The 9,471-nt window shown below is 50.8% G+C and overlaps 1 protein-coding gene across 1 annotated transcript in view; it reads left to right on the forward strand.

The window, feature by feature from the left end:
* Window positions 1-4,064: 4,064 nt before the first annotated feature.
* The window catches only part of apbb2b (amyloid beta (A4) precursor protein-binding, family B, member 2b), a 90,424-nt gene continuing 85,017 nt past the window's right edge, over window positions 4,065-9,471 (forward strand). The window contains exon 1 of the mRNA XM_083635929.1: window positions 4,065-4,123. The gene's annotated coding sequence lies outside the window, so the exon portion shown is untranslated. The remainder of the gene's footprint in view (window positions 4,124-9,471) is intronic.

Raw genomic sequence — 9,471 nt, forward strand, 5'->3', positions numbered from 1 at the left:
AGAGGATGGGAGGGTTGATGGTGTTTCACACTGCGCTTTGAACTGACCCTCACAGCGCCACCCTGTGGCCACTGTGAGAAATAAGACAAACCCCTGTGATGTCATCACTGAAGTCATCAGGCGAGGCCACGCAATAGCTGAGCTGCAAGCTGCTGCAGAGCCAGCTCGGCGAGCTGCAGGGCGGGAGAGCCCGCACAGCGGCCGAGCCTATAGGAATCGAGCGTGCGAGATGCCTAGTATGAATATACATCATTACATAGTACTGTAACGTTCTGAGTATTCGTCCAAGGAACTGGAGAGTTGTAGTTGGTACAGGGTCTTTATTCACAGGCTCATTCAGCTCCTAGCAGCTAGCTTCACACAGCTAGCTCTACACACAGCAACCGTCTCAGCTCGCTCCATAGCTAGACTGACCTCCGGCCCACGGCCGCTGGTCCTATATACCCCCCTTCCCCCTAGGAACACACCCACCCACATTAGTTCCTAGGTGCAATCTAGACACCTCTATTGCACATCACATTACAGGTAATACCTGGATTACCTGGAACGCTACATACTCCTCACCCAACATTAGTCAACGCCCACGTTGACACCCACAACCCACACATATCCCCCTGTACCAAAACACAACACCCCACAACATTTTCCATTACCACATCAATTTCCCCACCTAGTCTCTTATTTTCAGCACACTTCTTAATTTTCGTTCCACCACCACCCTTTGCATTTCTTTTCATTTCTTCCCTCTTTTCCCATTCCTTTAAATTCAACCCACATTTCCGTTCACATTCCCATTCCAATAGCCCTTCTCTTTAACACCACTTAATTTTTACATTCACTCCCACCATCATTTAGTTACTTCCCATTAGCACCCTTTTCACCAACATTTTCACTTAACACAAGCCCCAACATTTACATTCCCTCTTTTCTTTACACTCATCTTAAATTTAACTCAACCCCATCATTTACCTTAACTTTTCTTTTTCCAGCAACTTCTTAATTTTTCATTTAAACCCCATTTCCATCCCCCCTTTTACAGCTTCTGTCCCACCTGAAGCACGCTAGTCTCGCTCAACCCCCAGTGGGGTTAGTCCTCTGCAGTGTAACTCTTTTCGGTCCCCCCTCTGTGCCCCACAGACCTCACACTCCCTGCAGTATCTCCGCACGTCCTCCTTTTGTTTGCCCCAGTAGAAATGTCCACGGATGAGGCTGAGTGTCTCTTCGGGCCCACGATCACCGTATGGGCCCTCGTGCATCCACTTCAGTGCCAATTCTCGCAGGCAACCGGGTACAACCCACTGGGTCCCGCTTTTCCCGTGCCCCTTTCTCTCCAAAACCCCATCTCCACCCAGTTGCAGGTCCGAAAACATGTTCCACAGTCCCTTCGTGGCACCGGAACACAGGTGAATCTCCTTCACAGGGGGCCGGCGTCCGGCCGCCACCCACGCATACACCGGACCGATATCCGCATCCTCCCTCTGTCTGCATCTCCGCTCATGCCCGTCGACCTCCCAGATGGCCCTGTCGTCGACGTCCAGCTCTTGCACTCGCTCGTCCTCCCGTCCCGCTCCCCCAGGGGGCGGCGTGTTGAGGACAGCAGGGCGAACACCATCGGCGTCGATCTCCACCTCGGCTTTCTGCAGTGCAGCCGTGGGGGCTGTGTAGCGGCTTGGTTGGGCCGTCTCCTCCGGCCTTGACCCCTCTCGCTCCCCCGGGGACACGAGTGCCGCTCCCCCGACTGTAACGGCTCTGCAGATGATGTCGCTCACTTCCCTCTGGCTGTTCAAAACGATCCCCGCTCTCCTGATGGTCTCGTCGCTGATGATGATGTCCCCCTCTACCGGCTGGTATGCAGAGCAGCTAGCCTGGGCCGGCTCAACAGTCACTCTCCTGCCCAGAACAATCGGCTCTGTACTGCCCCGTTGCTCCGCTGCTTGTAGCTCAGGCTGCTCCACTGCTCCGCTACTCCGCTGCTCCTCTGCCTGTTGTTCCGGCTGCTCCCCCGGCTGTGTGTCTCTTCCAGCGCCCACACCCTTAGTGCAGTCTCTGGCTAAATGTTCAGGCGACTGGCAAGTCCAACAAAGCCTCACCTGTCCGCCGCCTGCACGTCTCTCCTCTCTCGCTGTCTTCCAGTCCCCGACAGCTTCTCGACACTCTCTAGCTAGATGTCCGATCGCTCCGCATGCCCAGCAGGCTCCCTGCTGTCCATGTCGTTGTCCCGCATACCCGGTCCGTCTCCCGGGACCGCCTCGGCACCACCTCGCCACGTGGCCCGGTTCTCCACAGCTCCAACACAGTCTATTTTGTGGTTCCTCCGGCCGTTCTCCACACTGCATTACCTCCGCGCTCATCAAATCCACCCGCTGCATGACTTCCCGCAGCGTCCGCATCACCTCTACTGCCCAGGCAGGAGTCTCTTCCACCAGCCGTCTGACTTCTTTCAACACACGGGCTTCCATGCCCGCCAGCATCGAGCTGATCTCCGTCGTCAGCTCCTCTTTTTTCCCGTTCGCCAATGGCCATTCTTCACCGTGCACCATCACACGTGGCGCCCGTAGCAGCTAGCTCACACAGCTAGCTTGCTACCGCTAGGTCGCTCGAGCCTTTGATCTCCAACTTTTCCTCGTCACTCTCTCCCCTCTCGACCGAATCAGAGGCGCTACCGCTTCACTTGCTGACACCAATGTAACGTTCTGAGTATTCGTCCAAGGAACTGGAGAGTTGTAGTTGGTACAGGGTCTTTATTCACAGGCTCATTCAGCTCCTAGCAGCTAGCTTCACACAGCTAGCTCTACACACAGCAACCGTCTCAGCTCGCTCCATAGCTAGACTGACCTCCGGCCCACGGCCGCTGGTCCTATATACCCCCCTTCCCCCTAGGAACACACCCACCCACATTAGTTCCTAGGTGCAATCTAGACACCTCTATTGCACATCACATTACAGGTAATACCTGGATTACCTGGAACGCTACAGTACGCTTTATGCAGATATGAATATTGTCGCCTTATTAATTTATCCGGATAACATGCATCAACTATTTTGCAGCTCTAACAGTTTTATGTTTTAAACTTATATGCTTTATTGTTCTTTCCAATCAGGTTTTACTTTTTTTTTCTTGTAGGATTATAAAGCAGTGGAAGCACTATATATATATAGCTATATTGCTGTTGGTCAAGTGGTAATAATAATATTGATGGAGATGCTGGGTTTGGCTCCTACCACTGTTTTCAGCCACAAGAGGGCAGGACTATTCCAAAGAGTATCAGCAAGCTCATTCACCATCAGGGGAAATTAATTCCACATCTTGCACTCTCTAGTCTAGCCTTCTCATCTGCCCTTTGCTGTAAATGCGAATGAATTCGGTAAGACACAGCAGCTGTTTACACTGACTAGATGACAGCTGACTCCATATGTTTAATTCCTGTATTGGACAATTTGTTCCTTCTCATTCGTCAGTCTCATAACAGCTAGTGCATCCAACACATTTCACCCAGCAACAAATTAAGTCAAGTGCCATGCTCTTTAAATAATAATGATAATGATAAGTGGTTGTGTGTGTGTGTGTGTGTGTGTGTGTGTGTGTGTGTGTGTGTGTGTGTGTGTGTGTGTGTGTGTGTGTGTGTGTGTGTGCGTGCGTGCGTGCGTGCGTGCGTGCGTGTGTGTGTGTGTGTGTGTGTGCTGTGCTAGCCTAGGCCTGTTTCTTAACTGTAAACACATTACAACTGAAGCAGCCATTGTCACACCTCTCGTTACTCGGTCGGGAAAAGTAATGACAGCGCGTTATGAGCCTTCCCTGCTCATTACGGCGCTACTAACATGGAAGTATATGGAGGGAGGACGTTTGTTGTTCATAATCAGCGGGGCTGGGGGGAGAGGAGCGTTTGCTTCCGGAGCAGAGTTGGTTCCCCCTGTCTGTCTGTCTGTCGGAGGGAGAGCAGCGGCATCTGCGAGGGAGGGAGGGAGCCTTGATCGAGAGGGAGGGGAGGAGAAAAGAAACCAGCAGAGAGAACAGAACGGCACGGAGGGGAGGGGGAAAACACAGGAGCGTAGCAGCCAGCGACCGAGGAGGACGTGAACACAGGACAGACAGGACAGGACAGGAGGGGAGGTGAGTGATGCGGTATGTTGACTATTTTCACTTGAACACGGGGAGCTTTGCTGCCACGGTACCGTTACCGTGTCATCCCCTCCAGACCTAAAAAGGCTGGAAATGCCGCGGTGTGAGTAACTTTTCATGTTCTGACTCAGTCCGGGTCGACGCAGTGGTTATGTGAGCTCGGGCCCGCTATGTTGTCGGGGAGGTGGGGTAGTAGAGGAGACCGAGGAGGAGGCTGCGGGTGGCGACAGAGATGAGGGGGTTTCTGGGCTCCACACCTCCACACGGGCCCCAGCGGCTCTTCCTTTAGGGGGTCAGAGATTGGCTACTATCTTTCGTTCATCGCGGAGTGTGCTGTTGGAAAGCTAGCGTTGTTTTTGCAAAATTGTAGCCAGCCAGCCAGCCAGCCAGCCATTGAGCTCTGCTGCGCTGCGAGGCTGCTGCTGCTGCACGCAGGGCAGGCCGAGCCGAGCCGAGACGAGCCGAGACGGCGGGGCTCTGGAAGGTTTCCTACCAAACAGCGAGTTCCAAACACACACAGACACACTCGGGGTCTCTTCGTTGACGTTTAGCAGGCTAGGCATGCCAGCTGGTGTGTATAGGGGGTAAATGGAACGGTTGGTAAACTATGGCCAGTCATAGGTTAAGGAGCCACCAGCAAAAAAATAAATTTCAGAAAAGCATTAGGCTAATGTATGCTCCCCACTTGAAATACCCCGTTTAATTGACATCAGTTAAAATATGTACTATGACATATTAGGCTCCTCATAATTAATTCATCTCATAAAGATTGCCAGCCTAGGGTGGTAAACTGTGTTGTGCAATTTAAAAGCCTGGTAGTGTGGGTAAGCTAAGCTGAGGCAGGTTTACCTTCCTTCCATGATGTCTGTTAATTGAATCTGTGGGATTGTACATTGCGGACAATATGGCTTTAGAATTGTGTCCCTAAGTAGGACTGTTCTCTTCTCTCTCTCTCTCTGTCTGTCCCATCCCGTGTTTGGCTCCTCTTCAGAGCTGCTCCAGCACCGACTCATGCCTGGCTCCTCTGCCTCATCTTATCGGACAGCCAGGAGCTCCGGTCGAACTAATAACGGGCTCCATTGTGAAACAAACCGGCACACACAACAGCAGCACAGGAGGGTATTCTCTTGAGTTGTATACAGTCTGTGCGGTAGTCTGTCTGGGGCTGTAGGCCCTGTGGGGTGGGTGGCTGAGGGGGGGGGGGGGGGGGTTGGGGGGGGGGGCATGGTGCTGGCTGGACTGGGCTCGGCTGGCTAATGGTTTCCAGCCTGGCTCTGGTAATTTGTGCCAGGCCCGTGAGATAATAGCCCTGTTTGCTTTATGCAAACATGGAGCCACTTAATAGCTTGTTTATGTTTCGTGATTTAAGGAATGTCGAGAAGTGAACAGAACAACTTTCCTGTTTTCTTTCTTCATGGGGGGGGGGGGGGGGGGTGTGTGTGGCACAGATGGTGATCAGATAGCCTGTAATATATCATGGATATGGAACCAAAGGGAGAGGGAGGGAGAGTTTTGCTGGGTGTTGCTGGATTTGTTGTCGTGTATTAAGACTGAGTGAGTGTAAGAACCTGTGGCGGAGCACATCCAGTGTGTCTGTGGAGGGAGAAGGGACTCATGTTCATGTTGACAATAACATCTATTACCAAAGGACCTGGCTGCTGTCTCTCTCTCTCTCTCTCTCTCTCTCTCTGTCTGTCTCTGTCTCTGTCTCTGTCTCTCTATTTTCACGCCCTCCTCGCCTGGTGACATGCTGGCACTCAGATGCATTTTTCTCCATCATCTCATCTGTGTGGTGGTCTGCAGAAACCCTTCACACATGGTGGGATTTTTTTTTCCACCTTTCCATTATAAATGAGAAACTCTCCCCCCTATACAGTATGTCACTTTTTGATTGACTGAGGAGGATAGCTCTGAGATCAAACGTAATTTAATCTGTTATGTGTCTAAAAGTCAAACGTGAGAACATTATGGCTTTAAACCTTGTACAACGTTGTATTTTCTACAGCGGCACTCCACCAAAACCATCAAAATAAATACTCTCCCTTTTGTTTTATGAAAATAATCCATCACCATGATGTAACTACGGAGATGAAAGTAACCATACCGCTCCAAATCTCAGAATAGCTGCAAAACTTATTTTTCAACCTTCTTTGGCAGGCCACCATCTTTCCTCTCTCTGTGTGTGTGTGTGTGTGTGTGTGTGTGTGTGTGTGTGTGTGTGTGTGTGTGTGTGTGTGTGTGTGTGTGTGTGCGCGCGCGCGCATATAAAGCATCACACACACACACACACACACACACACACACACACACACACACACACACACACACACACACACACACACACACACACACACACACACATTGTGTTTCTACTCTACAGACTGTACATCCTGGTGCTACCACCGTAGTTGAAATGGTGCACTGTCATCCTCTCTCTCCCTCTCTATCGCTGCTTCAGCTTCTCCTCGCTCGCCCCCCCCCCCCCCCCCCCCCCCCCCCCCCCCCCCCTCACTCTCCTTCCAGACCTTTGCCCTGTTCTCTGGCTTCGTCCGGACCCTGCCCCGCAGTAGCGGTGGGAATGACCAGATGCCCCACGATACGATATTATCACGATACTTAGTACTGTATCTTCCAGAAATGACACAATATGTGTGTGTGTGTGTGTGTGTGTGTGTACCTCTCTCTACCTCTCTGTCTTCCCCTCTCTGTCTCTCTCTCTCTCTGTCTCCCCCTCTCTCAGTCTCTATCTCTCTACCTCTCTCTCTGTCTCTCCCTCTCTCGGTTTCTCTCTCTCTGTCTCCCCCTCTCTCAGTCTCTATCTCTCTACCTCTCTCTCTGTCTCTCCCTCTCTCAGTTTCTCTCTCTCTACCTCTCTCTCTGTCTCCGCCTCTCTCAGTCTCTATCTCTCTACCTCTCTCTCTGTCTCCCCCTCACTCAGTCTCTATCTCTCTACCTCTCTCTCTGTCTCCCCCTCTCTGTTTCTCTCTCTCAGCCTCTATCTCTGATCGGGTGCTATGTCCCCCTCTCTCAGCCTCTATCTCTCTACCTCTCTCTCTGTCTCCCCCTCTCTCAGTCTCTCTCTTTGTCTCCCCCTCTCTCAGTCTATCTCTCTCTACCTCTCTTGCTCTGTCTCCCCCTCTCTCAGTCTCTCTCTCTGTCTCCCCCTCTCTCAGTCTCTCTCTCTCTGTCCCCCTCTCTCAGTCTCTACCTCTCTCTACCTCTCTCACTCTCTCTCTACCTCTCTCTCTGTCCCCCTCTCTCAGTCTCTCTATCTCTGTCCCCCTCTCTCAGTCTCTACCTCTCTCTACCTCTCTCACTCTCTCTCTACCTCTCTCTCTGTCCCCCTCTCTCAGTCTCTACCTCTCTCTACCTCTCTCAGTGTCTCTCTCTACCTCTCTCTCTGTCTCCCCCTCTCTCAGTCTCTCTATCTCTACCTCTCTTGCTCTAGGTGGGTTTCCATCCACCTGTTTTTATGCGAAATTTTCCAAATTGCGCATTACTGTAACATCCTGAGTGGAAACACCAGAAAATTCGATAAAACCTCCAAATATCGCAAAAAGGTTTTCCCGCTTGAGGGAGGCGGAAAAGTAGGGTGTATCGATAAAAGAAAATGCGATAAATGCAGTGGAAACAGCTTTAGCGAATCTGTAAGCAAACTCCATGAAAAAAGATGCCGTTTTAACGAAGGAAGACAGCGGGCTAACAGGCGATTCACATCCAGAATTGACAGAAGAGTGGCGTCTGGTAATACATTTTACGTACCTCTGTATCATCTTTAAATTAACGTGTAACGTTAGCTGAGGCAGACAGCAGTGCGTTCTCCATCACCAAGCTTCCATCATGATTTCCCCCACTTCACTCTGAATATCAGGCTAGGATGTTTTCTCTTACCTCACATTTATTGAGAGAACGGGGTTAATTTCCCTCGTTTGAGGGTTTGACTGGTGTCTGGCCATGTTTTACTGTAATCAGGTAAATTAATTGCCCCTCCTCTTCATCATTCCTGATATTACGCATAACGGTAGTGGGTGGAAACGTGCAAAATATCACATTTTCTTTTGTCGACTTTCTGAAAATTTGATTAAACGTTGCGATACCTTTGGATGGAAACCCAGCTTCTGTCTCTCTCTCTCTACCTCTCTCTCTGTCTCCCCCTCTCTGTCTCTCTCTCTCTACCTCTGTCTCTCTCTGTCTCCCCCTATCTCAGTCTCTATCTCTCTACCTCTCTCTCTGTCTCCCCCTCTCTCAGTCTCTCTCTCTCTGTCTCCCCCTCTCTCAGTCTCTCTCTCTCTACCTCTCTCTCTCTCTTTCTAGCATTTCTATTCAACATCAGGAGGTGCTGACTATGGAAAAAGTGACTCAGGACATTTATGGGCCAAGTTTTGAGCCAAGTGCTGCAGACTCAGTTCTTGTGTGTGTGTGTGTGTGTGTGTGTGTGTGTGTGTGTGTGTGTGTGTGTGTGTGTGTGTGTGTGTGTGTGTGTGTGTGTGTGTGTGTGTGTGTGTGTGTGTGTGTGTGTGTGTGTGCGTGTGCGTGTGCGTGTGCGTGTGTTTGCGTGCGTGCGTGCGTGTGTGTGTGTTGTGTTGTGTGTTTGTTTTGCTTTGGTATTTTGAAAGTGCTTTGGTTTTGCAGTGCAGCAACTCTCAAGATGGCAGCTCTTCTAGTTATGGGACTCACACACACACACACACACACACACACACACACACACACACACACACACACACAGGCAAATATAGACATTCAGTAGGCTACTGTAAGCGGCAAGCATGTCAGAGACCCAAAATACCCCTTGATAGCTATAGCCCAGAATAACCCACAGACAAGATGTGTGTGTGTGTGTGTGTGTGTGTGTGTGTGTGTGTGTGTGTGTGTGTGTGTGTGTGCGTGTGCGTGTGCGCGTGCGTGTGCGCGTGCGTGCGTGCGTGTGTGTTCTTGTACAGCTATCTTTTAGTGAGAACCAATTTTGAGTTTTATGCGAAGTGAGGACATCATGGCGTGTCCTCTCTCTCTCTCTCACACACACCTTCAAAGGCCTGTTTGAAGGTAGACTTGGTTTTAAGGGTTAGGTTAGGCCAGTGTATCTTAAAGTGTGGGGCGCGCCCCACTTGTGGGGCGCAGTGGTATTACAGGTGGGGCGCGGGTGAAATCCGCGGAACCAATGTTTTAGCCATTTTTAGGTCGGACTTCTTTTCCCCGTGAGGAAATAAACAAACCCCGCGCTTCCGTAGTGACCCGTTCATTCATCAGACAGACTGGAGGGTGTTTAGTTTAGATTAGTGCACAATGAAGAGACATTTGGCTGGGACAAACAAGGAGTCGGAGGGCGGCAGTCAACTAAAAAAACCGAG

The sequence above is a fragment of the Poromitra crassiceps genome, assembly GCF_964638095.1.
Source record: "Poromitra crassiceps genome assembly, chromosome: 4".
Taxonomy (NCBI): Eukaryota; Metazoa; Chordata; class Actinopteri; order Beryciformes; family Melamphaidae; genus Poromitra; species Poromitra crassiceps.